General features: G+C 37.6%; 1 protein-coding gene across 5 annotated transcripts in view; it reads left to right on the top strand.

Annotated features, from left to right (window-relative positions):
• Window positions 1-18,241, top strand: part of LOC311080364 (cellular tumor antigen p53-like) — a 94,454-nt gene that overhangs the window by 58,367 nt on the left and 17,846 nt on the right. The gene's annotated exons all lie outside the window — the stretch shown is intronic.

Genomic DNA, 18,241 nt, shown 5'->3' on the forward strand with positions numbered 1-18,241 from the left:
CACCAACAGGCAGCAGGAAGTACATCACTTTCAAAATGCTTTGAAATCAGTGTCTTATTTTTACCCGATTTGCTTCAAACTTTATGCGTACAATGTAGACACACGGCAGATGTAAACCTGTGAAAGGATTATTGATATCTTAGATACTGTTGCCGTGGCAACGCATCAAACTTTAATATTATTTTTTGATGCTTTTGAGACTCTTAACATACTTGAAATTGCATGAAACTCAACAGACACATCACATTTATTAGCCCGTAGACATGTGCAAAGTTTCAGAAACGGGCGTGGTGGAATGGCTCAGTAGCGCCACCTTTAGTCAAAAATGGGGGCTTAGTTTTTCCTAGAATCACAAAACTTGGTATGTGTATTGTTCTCATCAAGACGGACAACTTTCTAATTTACATGAACCATCTCCGACCAACAGGAAGAGAGATATTTTGGTTTGAATGTGGATTTTCTGAAGAATTTTCTCTCCCTCTCTCTGTGTCTGTGTGTGTGTGAGGGGAGGGGGAGATTTGACTATTGCTTTTATATTGTTAATCAAGGTTTCAGGGGCTTTTGGGGTCCTTAACGTGCTCAAAAACTCTTGAAACTTTGCACACAGGTCAGAACCCACGGCCATCAGGGCCGGGCTGAAGCTGGTACCCGGGCGTGGCTGGGGGGCTCAACAGCGCCCCCTTGAACGGGGTTCTAAAACTTGATCCATATATCAAACACGCTCGCATGAATTAATATGAAACTCGGTACACATATAGATCTCATCGGGCCGAACAACTTTACCCCGGTCAAGTTTTACGCCAGCCCAACAGGAAGTCGGCTATTATGGGTTGTTTGGAAAACGCTTGCTGTGGAATGTGAAATACTCCTCCTAGAAAATTCACCGTGTCCCCTTCAAACTCGGTGTGCATGTAGTCAAGACTTTGAGGATGCTAAATTGCGGACGGATTTTTGATATCTCGAACGGTTTGGCTGTGGCGAGGAATCGAATTTATGGCGAGAAAAGAGAAACACGGAAGTGGAATAACTTCTGCATACATTAACTGATCTTGATGAAACTTCAGCAGTGTGTTCGTGGTAAGAGGCCGATCAGATGGATGTAGCTATTGTGAGTCAAAGTTATAGCGCCTACAACTGGCAGCAGGAAGTGTGTCACTTTCAACATGCTTTTGACAAAAGTGGGGGGGTTCGTTTTAACTACAGTAAAGAAAAAACAGTTTGTATATTGTTCTCATCAAGCCGGACAACTTTCTAATTTACATTCAATAGCTCTGGCCATCAGGAAGTCAGATATTTTGGTCTGAATGTGAATTTTTTTGCAAAATCAGCCTCTGAATTTTTAGCCACTCCTCTTAAACTATTTATTTTATTCGTACCAAACTTTTTCAACATGATGAAACTACATTAAATATGCTAAATTGTGAATGGATAATAAATATCTCAAATGGTTTTGCTATGGCGAGGGATTAAAGTAATGTCCAAAAAGGAAACACTAAAAATCTTCTAAAAATGTAATTATATACTATTTATTTCTATATAAAAGAATACAAATATCACAACTAAACCCATTTTATTCTGTTTTTGCAATTCAAGAAGAATGAAAAAGTTAAAACAGGCTATTTAGTGCTATTTGGTTCAACAAAAAAGCAAACATAGGGCTATACTGCCCTCTTGTGTCCAAAAGGACATCAAAATAGTATATAAAACTTTTTACCAGGTAGGCCAATATTGTATTTAAATATACATTTATTAGGTATGTGTCTGAGGATATTTTCCCACCGGTTAATCGACGTGTGACACGAGTGGGTGCTTTTAAATCGCTAATATAATAGTGAAAGAAAAATAATGATAATGTTGCACACACAAATCACACACATGTGGGAAAGAATGATGCTTTTAAACAACACTAAACCGCCATTAGGTGTCGCCAGGCATCCATCTTAATAAGCGAGTCATTGATTCATTCGTTCAAACGATTCGTTCGAATGAGTCGATCATGATTAAGACAGATGTTTATGGATTGATCATTCAATCTTTGAGTCAACCGATTCGTTAAAAATGCTGAATCGTTCAGTTATGAGAAAACACGTGATGGTTCTGCCGTGATCTTTGTTTAACTATTTTCGCTGCTGAAACAGAACAAAAACAGTCAACATTGAATCTAAAATGTAAGTGACTTAATTGTAACTGTTTATTAACCTGTTGTATGAAATCTAGGGGTGGGAGAAAAAATGTATTCTTAGATGCATCGCGATGCGGACGTGGACGATTCTGAATCGATTCACAAATGTCAAAAAATCGATTCTCTAAAAAAATATTTTTCTAATAACGTAATATTGACAGAAGGCAAAAGGCGGAACTCTAAGCGGACGTGCGTGCAGTCTGTGGCGCGCACATAACAGAGAAGTTTCTTCTGCTCACCAAGGCTGCATTTATTTGATTAAAAATACAAACAAAAACAGTAATATTGTAAAATATTATTCCAATTTAAAACGGCTGCTTTCTATTTTAATATATTTTAAACTGTTATTTATTCCTGTGATCAAAGCTGAGTTTTCAGCATCATTACTCCAGTCGTCACTGTCACATGATCCTTCAGAAATTATTCTAATATGATGATTGATACTCAAGAAACATTCATTATTATTTTAAATGTCGAAAACAGTTGTGTACAGTCTTTGATGAATAGAAAGTTCAAAAGAACAGCATTTATCTGAAATCTAAAGCTTTTGTAACGTTAAACACTACCGCTCAAAAGTTTTGGGTTAGTAATAATTACAATTTTATTTTTGGGGGAAATAAATAAAATAAATCAGTACTTTTATTTATGAAGGATGAGTTAAACTGATCAACAGTTACAGTAAAGACATTTATAATGTTAAAAATATACATATTTGAAATATATGCTGTTCTTTTGAACTTAACATTCATCAAAGCATTTTGAAAAAAAAAATCTGTACACAACTGTTTTCAACATTGAAAATAATAATGAATATTTATTGAGCATCAATCATCATATTAGTATGATTTCTGAAGGATCATGTGACACTGAAGACTGGAGTAATGATGCTGAAAACTCAACTTTGATCACAGAAATGAATTACTATGTAAAATATTTAAAAATTGAAAACAGCTGTTTTAAATTGGAATAATATTTCACAATATTACTGTTTTTGTTTGTATTTTTAATCAATAAATGCAGCCTTGGTGAGCAGAAGAGACTTCTCCTAAAAACATTAAAAATCTTACTGACCCCAAACTTTTGAACAATAATATATATATATATATACATATATATATATATATATATATATATATATACATATATATATATATATATATATATATATATATATATATATATATATATATATATATATATATACATATATATATATATATGTATGTGTGTGTGTGTGTGTGTGTGTGTGTGTGTGTATGTATGTATGTATGTATGTATGTATGTATGTATGTATGTATGTATGTATGTATGTATGTATGTATGTATGTATGTATGTATATATATATATATATATATATATATATATATATATATATATATATTTATATAGCTGCGAGCAGCGATGGAGGGCCCAAGCCGGCGGTACCGCCACCCCGGTGCCTTTAGGTAACTAAAGGCACCGGGGTTGCGGTGCCACCGGCTTGGGCCCGTAATCGCTGCTCGCAGCTATATTTATTATTATTATTATTATTTTGTCAACCTTTCGGCCACTTTTGGGGCCCTTAACATGCTCGAAAACTCTTGAAATTTTGCACACAGGTCAGAACCCGCGGCCATCAGGGCCGGACTGAAGCTGGTACCCGGGCGTGGCAGGGGGGCTCGACAGCGCCCCCTGGAACGGGATCCGAACACTTGTCCATAAATCAGACACGCTTGCATGTAATAATATGAAACTCGGTACACATATAGATCTCATCGGGCCGAACAACTTTCGTGCTCTAAGTTTTACGCCAGCCCAACAGGAAGTCGGCTATTTAGGGTTGTTTGGAAACGCATGCTGTGGAATTTAATGTACTCCTCCTAGGGAATTCATCGATTCGCCTCCAAACTCGGTGTGCATGAAGTCAAGACATTGAGGATGCTAAATTGCGGACGGATTTTTGATATCTCGAACGGTTTGGCCGTGGCGAGGAAACGAATTTATGGCGAAAAAATGAAACAGGAAGTGTGTTATAACTTCTGCATACATTAACTGATCTTGATGAAACTTCAGCAGTGTGTTCGTTGTAAGAGGCCGATCGCACAGATGTGACTATTGTGAGTCAAAGTTATAGCGCCACCAACAGGCAGCAGGAAGTACATCACTATTAAAATGCTTTGAAATCACTGTCTTATTTTTACCAGATTTGCTTCAAACTTTATGTGTACAATGTAGACACACGGCAGATGTAAACCTGTGAAAGGATTATTGATATCTTAGATACTGTTGCCGTGGCAACGCATCAAACTTTAATATTCTTTTTTTATGCTTTTGAGACTCTTAACATACTTGAAATTGCATGAAACTCGACAGACACATCACATTTATTATCCAGTAGACATGTGCAAAATTTCAGAAACGGGCGTGGTGAGGGGCTCAGTAGCGCCACCTTTAGTCATAAGTGGGGGTGTTAGTTTTATCAACAGTAACAAAACTTGGTATGTGTATTGTTCTCATCAAGACGGACAACTTTCTAATTTACATGAACCATCTCTGACCAACAGGAAGAGAGATATTTTGGTTTGAATGTGGATTTTCTGAAGAATTTTCTCTCACTCTCTGTGTCTGTGTGTGTGTGAGGGGAGGGGGGGATTTGACTATTGCTTTTATATTGTTAATCAAGGTTTCAGGGGCTTTTGGGGTCCTTAACGTGCTCAAAAACTCTTGAAACTTTGCACACAGGTCAGAACCCACGGCCATCAGGGCCGGGCTGAAGCTGGGACCCGGGCGTGGCTGGGGGGCTCAACAGCGCCCCCTTGAACGGGGTTCTAAAACTTGATCCATATATCAAACACGCTCGCATGAATTAATATGAAACTCGGTACACATATAGATCTCATCGGGCCGAACAACTTTACCCCGGTCAAGTTTTACGCCAGCCCAACAGGAAGTCGGCTATTATGGGTTGTTTGGAAAACGCTTGCTGTGGAATGTGAAATACTCCTCCTAGAAAATTCACCGTGCCCCCTTCAAACTCGGTGTGGATGTAGTCAAGACATTGAGGATGCTAAATTGCGGACGGATTTTTGATATCTCGAACGGTTTGGCTGTGGCGAGGAATCGAATTTATGGCGAGAAAAGAGAAACACGGAAGTGGAATAACTTCTGCATACATTAACTGATCTTGATGAAACTTCAGCAGTGTGTTCGTGGTAAGAGGCCGATCAGATGGATGTAGCTATTGTGAGTCAAAGTTATAGCGCCACCAACTGGCAGCAGGAAGTGTGTCACTTTCAACATGCTTTTGACAAAAGTGGGGGGGTTAGTTTTAACTACAGTAAAGAAAAAATAGTTTGTATATTGTTCTCATCAAGCCGGACAACTTTCTAATTTACATTCAATAGCTCTGGCCATCAGGAAGTCAGATATTTTGGTCTGAATGTGGATTTTTTTGCAAAATCAGCCTCTGAATTTTTAGCCACTCCTCTTAAACTATTTATTTTATTCGTACCAAACTTTTTCAACATGATGAAACTACATTAAATATGCTAAATTGTGAATGGATAATAAATATCTCAAACGGTTTTGCTATGGCGAGGGATTAAATAATGTCCAAAAAGGAAACACTAAAAATCTTCTAAAAATGTAATTATATACCATTTATTTCTATATAAAAGTATACAAATATCACAACTAAACCCATTTTATTCTGTTTTTGCAATTCAAGAAGAATGAAAAAGTTAAAACAGGCTATTTAGTGCTATTTGGTTCAACAAAAAAGCAAACATAGGGCTATACTGCCCTCTTGTGTCCAAAAGGACATCAAAATAGTATATAAAACTTTTTACCAGGTAGGCCAATATTGTATTTAAATATACATGTATTAGGTATGTGTCTGAGGATATTTTCCCACCGGTTAATCGACGTGTGACACGAGTGGGTGCTTTTAAATCGCTAATATAATAGTGTAAGAAAAATAATGATAATGTTGCACACACAAATCACACACATGTGGGAAAGAATGATGCTTTTAAACAACACTAAACCGCCATTAGGTGTCGCCAGGCATCCATCTTAATAAGCGAGTCATTGATTCATTCGTTCAAACGATTTGTTCGAATGAGTCGATCATGATTAAGACAGATGTTTATGGATTGATCATTCAATCTTTGAGTCAACCGATTCGTTAAAAATGCTGAATCGTTCAGTTATGAGAAAACACGTGATGCGTGATGGTTCTGCCGTGATCTTTGTTTAACTATTTTCGCTGCTGAAACAGAACAAAAACAGTCAACATTGCATCTAAAATGTAAGTGACTTAATTGTAACTGTTTATTAACCTGTTGTATGAAATCTAGGGGTGGGAGAAAAAATTTATTCTTAGATGCATCGCGATGCGGACGTGGACGATTCTGAATCGATTCACAAATGTCAAAAAATCGATTCTCTAAAAAAATATTTTTCTAATAACGTAATATTGACGGAAGGCAAAAGGCGGAACTCTAAGCGGACGTGCGTGCAGTCTGTGGCGCGCACATAACAGAGAAGTTTCTTCTGCTCACCAAGGCTGCATTTATTTGATTAAAAATACAAACAAAAACAGTAATATTGTAAAATATTATTCCAATTTAAAACAGCTGCTTTCTATTTTAATATATTTTAAACTGTTATTTATTCCTGTGATCAAAGCTGAGTTTTCAGCATCATTACTCCAGTCGTCACTGTCACATGATCCTTCAGAAATTATTCTAATATGATGATTGATACTCAAGAAACATTCATTATTATTTTAAATGTCGAAAACAGTTGTGTACAGTCTTTGATGAATAGAAAGTTCAAAAGAACAGCATTTATCTGAAATCTAAAGCTTTTGTAACGTTAAACACTACCGCTCAAAAGTTTTGGGTTAGTAATAATTAAAATTTTATTTTTTGGGGAAATAAATAAAATAAATCAGTACTTTTATTTATGAAGGATGAGTTAAACTGATCAACAGTTACAGTAAAGACATTTATAATGTTAAAAATATATATATTTGAAATATATGCTGTTCTTTTGAACTTTACATTCATCAAAGCATTTTGAAAAAAAAAAAAATCTGTACACAACTGTTTTCAACATTGAAAATAATAATGAATATTTATTGAGCATCAATCATCATATTAGTATGATTTCTGAAGGATCATGTGACACTGAAGAGTGGAGTAATGATGCTGAAAACTCAACTTTGATCACAGAAATGAATTACTATGTAAAATATTTAAAAATTGAAAACAGCTGTTTTAAATTGGAATAATATTTCACAATATTACTGTTTTTGTTTGTATTTTTAATCAATAAATGCAGCCTTGGTGAGCAGAAGAGACTTCTCCTAAAAACATTAAAAATCTTACTGACCCCAAACTTTTGAACAATAATATATATATATATATATATATATATATATACATATATATGTATGTGTGTGTATGTGTATATATATATATATATATATATATATATATATATATATATATATAAATATAGCTGCGAGCAGCGATGGAGGGCCAAAGCCGGCGGTACCGCCACCCCGGTGCCTTTAGGTAACTAAAGGCACCGGGGTTGCGGTGCCACCGGCTTGGGCCCGTAATCGCTGCTCGCAGCTATATTTATTATTATTTTTTTGCCTTTTTGCCACTTTTGGGGCCCTTAACATACTCAAAAACTCTTGAAATTTTGCACACACGTCAGAACCCGCGGCCATCAGGGCCGGACTGAAGCTGGTACCCGGGCGTGGCAGGGGGGCTCGACAGCGCCCCCTGGAATGGTGTCCGAAAACTTGGTCCATAAATCAAACACGCTTGCATATAATAATATGAAACTCGGTAGACGTATATATCTCATCGGGCCGAACAACTTTCGTGCTCTAAGTTTTACAAAAGCCCAACAGGAAGTCAACTATTATGGGTTGTTTGAAAAACGCATCCTCTGGAATTTGAAATACTCCTCCTAGAAAATTCGTCCAATCGCAACCAAACTCGGAGTGCATGAAGACAAGACATTGAGGATGCTAAATTGCGGACGGATTTTTGATATCTCAAACGGTTTGGCCGTGGCGAGGAATCGAATGTATGGCGAGAAAAGAGAAACAGGAAGGGTGTTATAACTTCTGCATACATTGACTGATCTTGATAAAACTTCAGCAGTGTGTTCATGGTAAAAGGCCGATCACATGGATGTGACAATTGTGAGTCAAAGTTATAGCGCCACCAACTGGCAGCAGGAAGTGTCACTTTCAAAATGCTTTGAAATCCCCCTCTTATATTTACCCGATTTGCTTCAAACTTTATGTGTATAATGTAGACACACGGCAGATGTAGACCTGTGAAAGGATTATTGATATCTTAGATACTGTTGTCGTGGCAACGCATCAAACTTTAATATTATTTTCAGATGCTTTTGAGACTCTTCACATGCTTGAAAATGCATGAAACTCCACAGACACATCACATTTATTATCCAGTAGACATGTGCAAAGTTTCAGAAACGGGCGTGGTGGAATGGCTCAGTAGCGCCACCTTTAGTCAAAAATGGGGGCTTAGTTTTTCCTAGAATCACAAAACTTGGTATGTATATTGTTCTCATCAAACCGGACAACTTTCTAATTTACAGTTATTAGCTCAGACAATCAGAAAGTCAGATATTTTGGTTTGAATGTGGATTTTCTGGAGAATTTTCTCTCTCTCTCTGTCTCTGTGTGTGTGTGTGTGTGTGTGTGTGTGTGGAGGGGGTGGGGGGGATTTGTCTATTCCATTTAATCTTTGTTTTTCAAGGTTTCAGGGGCTTTTGGGGCCCTTAACATGCTCAAAAACTCTTGAAACTTTGCACACAGGTCAGAGCCCACGGTCATCAGGGCCGGGCTGAAGCTGGTACCCGGGCGTGGCAGGGGGGCTCAACAGCACCCCCTTGAACACGGTTTGAAAACTCGGTCCATATATCAAAAACTCTTGCATGAATGAATATGAAACTCGGTACACATATAGATCTCATCGGGCCGAACAACTTCCGCACTCTAAATTATTAGCTCCGCCCAACAGAAAGTCTGCTATTATGGGTTGTTTGAAAAACGCATGCTGTGGAATTTGATGTACTCCTCCTAGAGAATTCATCCACTCGCCTCCAAACTCGGTCAGCATGAAGTCAAGACATTGAGGATTCTAAATTGCGGATGGATTTTTGATATCTCGAACGGTTCGGCCGTGGCGATGAAACGAATTTATGGCGAGAAAAGAGAAACACGAAGTGTTATAACTTCTGCATACATTAACTGATCTTGATGAAACTTCAGCAGTGTGTTCATGGTAAGAGGCCGGTCAGATGGATGTAACTATTGTGAGTCAAAGTTATAGCGCCACCAACTGGTAGCAGGAAGTGTGTCACTTTCAAAATGCTTTTGACAAAAGTGGGGGGGTTACTTTTACCCACAGTTACAAAAATCAGTACGCATATTGGTCTCATCGAGCCGGACAACTTTCGAATTTACAGTCATTAGCTCCGAGCAACAGGAAGTCAGATATTTTGGTTTGAATGTGGATTTTTTGGATATGTCAGACTGAGTTTTTAGTTACTCCTCCTAAGTGGTTTATTTTATTCACACCAAACTTTTTCAACATGATAAAAATACATTAAAGATATATATATATATTGATGTTTCGCCATGAAACAGGAAGTTGCTGTAACTCAGGCATGGAATGTCCAATCTGCCCCAAACATCACACGTTTGATAAGAGTTCTGTCCTGAACACATGACCATGCTCATATTCAGTTATAGTCATAGCGCCACCTACTGGCAACAGGAAGTGACATGTTTAACACTGTTATGGACTCCTAATAACATATAAAAAAGTGCCAGCAAGTGCTAAACATGCTAACAACATACTAGAAGCATGCTAAAACATGCTAGCAAACTCTTAGCTAAGTGCTAAAGCATGCTATTATTGCAATTAAATAGGAATTTGCTGTAACTCAGGCATGGAATGTCCAATCTGCCCCAAACTTCACACTTTTGATAAGCGTTCTGTCCTGAACACATCTACATGAGAATATTCAGTTATAGTAATAGCGCCACCTACTGGTAACAGGAAGTGTCATGTTTAACACGTTGATGCCATTCTAGCAACATGTTAAAAATGCCATTGACTTCTAAACATGCTAGAAACATGTTAAAACATGCTAGCAATACTTAGCTAAGTGCTAAAGCATGCTAATTCAATGAAACAGGATGTTGTTGTTACTCAAGAAGGCAATGTCCAATCTGCGCCAAACTTCACACTTTTAATAAACGTTCTGTCCTGAACACATAACCATGCTCATATTCAGTTACAGTCATAGTGCCACCTGCTGGCAACAGGAAGTGACATGTTAAACACTGTTGTGGACATATAAAAACATATAAAAAAAGTGCCAGCAAGTGCTAAACATGCTAACAACATACTAGAAACATGCTAAAACATGCTAGCAAACACTTAGCTAAGTGTTAAAGCATGCTATTGCTGCAATTAAATAGGAATTTGCTGTAACTCAGGCATGGAATGTCCAATCTGCCCCAAACGTCACACTTTTGATAAGAGTCATGTCCTGAACACATCTACATGAGAATGTTCAGTTATAGTAATAGCGCCACCTGCTGTCAACAGGAAGTGACATGTTTAACAGTGTTGTGGTCTCCTAATAACATATAAAAAAGAGCCAGCAAGTGCTAAACAGGTTAGCAACATACTAGAAATATGCTAGCAAACACTTAGCTTAGTGCTAAAGCATGCTATTACTGCAATTAAATAGGAATTTGCTGTAACTCAGGCATGGAATGTCCAATCTGCCCCAAACTTCACACGTTTGATAAGAATCATGGCCTGAACACACGTCTATGCTCAAATTCAGTTATAGTAATAGCGCCACCTACTGGCAACAGGAAGTGACATGTTTAACACGTTGATGCCGTTCTAGCAACATGTTAAAAATGCCATTGAGTTCTAAACATGCTAGAAACATGTTAAAACATGCTAGCAATACTTAGCTAAGTGCTAAAGCATGCTAATTCAATGAAACAGGACTTTGTTGTTACTCAAGAAGGCAATGTACAATCTACCCCAAACTTCACACGTTTGATAAGAGTTATCTCTTGAACACATGTCCATGCTCATATTTAGTTATAGTCATAGCGCCACCTGCTGGCAACAGGAAGTGACGTTTAACACTGTTCTTGACTCCTAATAACATATAAAAAAATGCCAGTAGGTGCTAAACATCCTACCAACATACTAGAGACATGCTAAAACATGCTAGCAAACACTTAGCTAAGTGCTAAAGAATGATATTACTGCAATTAAATATGAATTTGCTGTAATTCAGGCATGGGATGTCCAATCTGCCCCAAACTTCACACTTTTGATAAGCGTTCTGTCCTGAACACATGACCATGCTTATATTCAGTTACAGTCATAGCGCCACCTGCTGGCAACAGGAAGTGACATGTTTAACACTGTTATGGACTCCTAATAACATATAAAAAAGTGCCAGCAAGTGTTAAACATGCTAACAACATACTAGAAACATGCTAAAACATGCTAGCAAACTCTTAGCTAAGTGCTAAAGCATGCTATTATTGCAATTAAATAGGAATTTGCTGTAACTCAGGCATGGAATGTCCAATCTGCCCCAAACTTCACACTTTTGATAAGAGTCATGGCCTGAACACATCTACATGAGAATGTTCAGTTACAGTAATAGCGCCACCTACTGGCAACAGGAACTGTCATGTTTAACACGTTGATGCCGTTCTAGCAACATGTTAAAAATGCCATTGAGTTCTAAACATGCTAGAAACATGTTAAAACATGCTAACAATGCTTAGCTAAGTGCTAAAGAACGCTAATTCAATGAAACATGACTTTGTTGTTACTCAAGAAGGCAATGTCCAATTTGCACCAAACTTCACACGTTTGATAAGAGTTCTGTCCTGAACACACATCCATGCTCATATTCAGTTATAGTCATAACGCCACCTACTGGCAACAGAAACTGACATGGTTAACACAGTAATGCAGTACTAACCACATAATTATTGTGTACTAAGCATGCAAGAAACAGACTAAACATGCTAGCAACACTTAGCTGAGTCATGAAGCATGCTATTATCACCATTATACAAAACATTTTGTAACTGACTTTGACATACTCTTACTATATATACCTCCTTAAATGTACATTTCCCAACCATGCTCTGTCTTCCTAAAGCCACTGAGTGTTGATGGCACGGGTGCGAGGGCCCTTTCATCGCTGCTTGCAGCTTTAATTATTATTATTCTTCTCCGCATTTAATTGCATTTTTGAGGGCCTAAACATGCTCAAACTCACAAAACTTTGCACACGCGTCAGAACTGGCGAAAATTTACATCTGATAAAGGTTTCAGAATTGGACGGGGCAAAATGGCTCTAGCGCCACCTATAAAAGTTCAACGGAGTGCGCCTCCCGCAACGTTCCACGTACGTGCACGAAATTCGGTACATACATGTAATGACCTAATACCTACAAAAAAGTCTCTTGGAGCATAGCCCTAAACACAACAGGAAGTCAGCCATTTTGAACTTCCTCTCAGATTTTTGTGCAGTTTTTGCCATTTTCAGGCCTCGTACTTTAACAAACTCCTCCTACAGTTTTAATCTGATCATCTTCAAATTTGGTGAGTGTAATCTTAAGGCCTTTGCGACGTTAAATTGCGAAGATCTTGAGTTTTCGTCGAAGGGCGGGTCCTCGGCGGCCTGACAAATTTCGATGTTTCGCCATGAAACAGGAAGTTGCTGTAACTCAGGCATGGAATGTCTAATCTGCCCCAAACTTCACACGTTTGATAAGAGTTCTGTCCTGAACACATGACCATGCTTATATTCAGTTATAGTCATAGCGCCACCTGCTGGCAACAGGAAGTGACATGTTTAACACTGTTATGGACTCCTAATAACATATAAAAAAGTGCCAGCAAGTGCTAAACATGTTAACAACATACTAGAAGCATGCTAAAACATGCTAGCAAACTCTTAGCTAAGTGCTAAAGCATGCTATTATTGCAATTAAATAGGAATTTGCTGTAACTCAGGCATGGAATGTCTAATCTGCCCCAAACTTCACACGTTTGATAAGAGTTCTGTCCTGAACACATGACCATGCTTATATTCAGTTATAGTCATAGCGCCACCTGCTGGCAACAGGAAGTGACATGTTTAACACTGTTATGGACTCCTAATAACATATAAAAAAGTGCCAGCAAGTGCTAAACATGCTAACAACATACTAGAAGCATGCTAAAACATGCTAGCAAACTCTTAGCTAAGTGCTAAAGCATGCTATTATTGCAATTAAATAGGAATTTGCTGTAACTCAGGCATGGAATGTCCAATCTGCCCCAAACTTCACACTTTTGATAAGCGTTCTGTCCTGAACACATCTACATGAGAATATTCAGTTATAGTAATAGCGCCACCTACTGGTAACAGGAAGTGTCATGTTTAACACGTTGATGCCATTCTAGCAACATGTTAAAAATGCCATTGACTTCTAAACATGCTAGAAACATGTTAAAACATGCTAGCAATACTTAGCTAAGTGCTAAAGCATGCTAATTCAATGAAACAGGATGTTGTTGTTACTCAAGAAGGCAATGTCCAATCTGCGCCAAACTTCACACTTTTAATAAACGTTCTGTCCTGAACACATGACCATGCTCATATTCAGTTACAGTCATAGTGCCACCTGCTGGCAACAGGAAGTGACATGTTAAACACTGTTGTGGACATATAAAAACATATAAAAAAAGTGCCAGCAAGTGCTAAACATGCTAACAACATACTAGAAACATGCTAAAACATGTTAGCAAACACTTAGCTAAGTGTTAAAGCATGCTATTGCTGCAATTAAATAGGAATTTGCTGTAACTCAGGCATGGAATGTCCAATCTGCCCCAAACTTCACACGTTTGATAAGTGTCATGGCCTGAACACATCTACATGAGAATGTTCAGTTATAGTAATAGCGCCACCTGCTGTCAGCAGGAAGTGACATGTTTAACAGTGTTGTGGTCTCCTAATAACATATAAAAAAGAGCCAGCAAGTGCTAAACAGGTTAGCAACATACTAGAAACATGCTAGCAAACACTTAGCTAAGTGTTAAAGCATGCTATTACTGCAATTAAATAGGAATTTGCTGTAACTCAGGCATGGAATGTCCAATCTGCCCCAAACTTCACACGTTTGATAAGAATCATGGCCTGAACACATGTCTATGCTCAAATTCAGTTATAGTAATAGCGCCACCTACTGGCACCAGGAAGTGACATGTTTAACACGTTGATGCCGTTCTAGCAACATGTTAAAAATGCCATTGAGTTCTAAACATGCTAGAAACATGTTAAAACATGCTAGCAATACTTAGCTAAATGCTAAAGCATGCTAATTCAATGAAACAGGACTTTGTTGTTACTCAAGAAGGCAATGTACAATCTACCCCAAACTTCACACGTTTGATAAGAGTTATCTCTTGAACACATGTCCATGCTCATATTTAGTTATAGTCATAGCGCCACCTGCTGGCAACAGGAAGTGACGTTTAACACTGTTCTTGACTCCTAATAACATATAAAAAAATGCCAGTAGGTGCTAAACATCCTACCAACATACTAGAGACATGCTGAAACATACTAGCAAACACTTAGCTAAGTGCTAAAGAATGATATTACTGCAATTAAATATGAATTTGCTGTAACTCAGGTATGGAATGTCCAATCTGCCCCAAACTTCACACTTTTGATAAGCGTTCTGTCCTGAACACATGACCATGCTTATATTCAGTTACAGTCATAGCGCCACCTGCTGGCAACAGGAAGTGACATGTTTAACACTGTTATGGACTCCTAATAACATATAAAAAAGTGCCAGCAAGTGTTAAACATGCTAACAACATACTAGAAACATGGTAAAACATGCTAGCAAACTCTTAGCTAAGTGCTAACGCATGCTATTATTGCAATTAAATAGGAATTTGCTGTAACTCAGGCATGGAATGTCCAATCTGCCCCAAACTTCACACTTTTGATAAGAGTCATGGCCTGAACACATCTACATGAGAATGTTCAGTTATAGTAATAGCGCCACCTACTGGCAACAGGAAGTGACATGTTTAACACGTTGATGCCGTTCTAGCAACATGTTAAAAATGGCATTGAGTTCTAAACATGCTAGAAACATGTTAAAACATGCTAACAATGCTTAGCTACGTGCTAAAGAATACTAATTCAATGAAACATGACTTTGTTGTTACTCAAGAAGGCAATGTCCAATTTGCACCAAACTTCACACGTTTGATAAGAGTTCTGTCCTGAACACCCATCCATGCTCATATTCAGTTATAGTCATAACGCAACCTACTGGCAACAGAAACTGACATGGTTAACACAGTAATGCAGTACTAACCACATAATTATTGTGTACTAAGCATGCTAGAAACAGACTAAACATGCTAGCAACACTTAGCTGAGTCATGAAGCATGCTATTATCACCATTATACAAAACATTTTGTAACTGACTTTGACATACTCTTACTATATATACCTCCTTAAATGTACATTTCCCAACCATGCTCTGTCTTCCTAAAGCCACCGAGTGTTGATGGCACGGGTGCGAGGGCCCTTTCATCGCTGCTTGCAGCTTTAATATATATATAAAATCATAATTTATGGGCTACTTTCAATTAGGAGGTGGCTGTCCCAAACCCTAACCCCTAAATTTCAACTTGTGAAAATATTGGAAAAAAATTTGCACATTTTTCCATTCTTGTTTTAAAAAAAATATTTTTGTTATTTAAAAAAAAATTAAGTTAAAAAAATATTTATTTTATTTTTAAATCATGAAACTTTATCTAAAAAAAACGTGTCCTGCATTTTCATGTCACTACCAAAACAGTGAATGTTGTAGTCCATTGACTGAGACTTATTTTAACCACAGCCCTACATTTTTGATCAGGAAATATTCCTGTGTCCCTCTCTCTCATGTGCTATATGGTGAGTAGATTGATCCCATCATTTTGAGGTAAATGTGTTCTAAAGTCTAAAAATCTGTGTGTAACTTTAAGGAATGTCACTACCAAACTAATTTTTTCTGCTATTGAGAACTTTTTTGGATGTTATTCCATAAAATTTAGTTGTTATATGTGTTCAACTGTTCTGACCAGTGATTGCTAACCATGTGCTGATTAGCATCTTTGAGCTAGGCTCAAAAGTATCTAAAATTGTCACTACCAAAACAGTCACAACCGAAACATGTCTTGAAGTTTCGGTTGTGACATTATTGTTTTGGTAGTGACAAAAGGGAACACATAATCCTTTATTTGGAGGAATAAACTACATTTTAGTACAGTTATGCAAATAATTACTACTGTAGTATGTTTTAGTAGTGTTTTAGTATGCAAGATTCTGTTAAAATTCTGTAATGAGATGAGGTTACAATTACTTAAAGGTGGGGTATGTGATTTGCAAAACGGCTGGCAGATTTTGAAAATACACAACTCAAATGGTCCTACCTTCTTTCCTTTGACTCCACCCATTCAAAGAACATGAGGGGGATGGGGGGAGGGGGGGATGGTACGACCGTTTGATTGACGCACTTACTGTCCAATGATTCTAGGTGGTCTTGGAAATGATTGGCTGGAGTTTTTCGAGTCCTGCCCGTTCCACAGATGATTAAATTGCTTAATTTTCATTTCAGTGCTTCTAACTCAGTGGCTGTAAGGGGGTTAGGAATAGGATTTCAAGTGATTTTGAAAAAATGGCCAAAAAAGAGAATTACATACCCCACCTTTAAGGTTGCTGTCCATGATACTAGCTTAGGTGTAAGGTTGTTGTCAGTAATGTTAATTTCTATGATTAACTTGACAGGGAGAATGACATAAAACACCAACATGCCTAAAAAAAAATAGAAAAACTACAACAGAGAGACAGAGAGAATACAAACAAAGGTTGAGGGAAGACCCAGTGAAGTACGAGGAATACTTAAGGAAAGAAAGAGAAAGAAATAAGAAACGAAGGGAAGAAGGAAAGTTGAAGAGTATCAGTGAATTATCTGACAGGGAGCAAAGACATGTCAGAAAAGCATGGAGGAAAACAATACACACACACACACACACACACACACAGTTCAGTGGTTCTGGAGATTTATCTGAATGAGGAAAATTATTCTGAAATTAATGTTTTACTAGTGCAAAATGCCTGTACAAAATCAGTTTTTGTGTGTGTTTTTAGTAATTGTTGGTTTGGTGTGTTTGAGTGCTCATTGTTACAATTACGCAGCAAAAGTTCAGTGACATTTTTATTTGTGCATGGTAGAAAGCACAAAGTGAACTCCAAGAAAACGCTATGCTTGAGCAAACAGTTTGTGAATAGGCTACTACAAATGATGGCCGTGAAAGAGACTGTGAACGCATTGAATAGGATATGTTTAGTTGGTGAATAGCATAGGCTACTATTACACAGTAGTGATAACGTTAAGCGCACCAGAATGAAATATAATATTCAGAAGTAAACAGCATAGCTGACTTACAGATTCAGTTAACATCCACAAATGAATAAGCACGTCAATTCAGGGAGCAGTGCAAAGTGCCCGTGCAAAATCAGTTTTTGTGTGTGTTTTTAGTAATTGTTGGTTTCTTGGTAAAGAAAACACATTTTTACTCAAATTAATCTAAATGGATTTATCACATTTTGGAACCAAACTATAATATTCAGAAGTAAACAGTGTAGCTGACTGAGTTTTTTTATGTCAGAATGTTTATTTTTAAACCACAACCTTCTAAAAATGATATATTTAACGATATCTTTAGCATTTCTCATCCAAACAACGTCAAACTTGGCACTGCACTTACTCGTGCCCGTAGAAAGACACCTGTCGAGTTTGAAATCCATCGGACTAACGGTTCGAGAGATATGCAAATAAAAGACACACACACACACACACACACACACACACACACACACACACACAGACAGACAGACA

Source organism: Abramis brama (assembly GCF_963993115.1).
Source record: "Abramis brama genome assembly, chromosome: 3".
In the NCBI taxonomy this organism is placed as follows: domain Eukaryota; kingdom Metazoa; phylum Chordata; class Actinopteri; order Cypriniformes; family Leuciscidae; genus Abramis; species Abramis brama.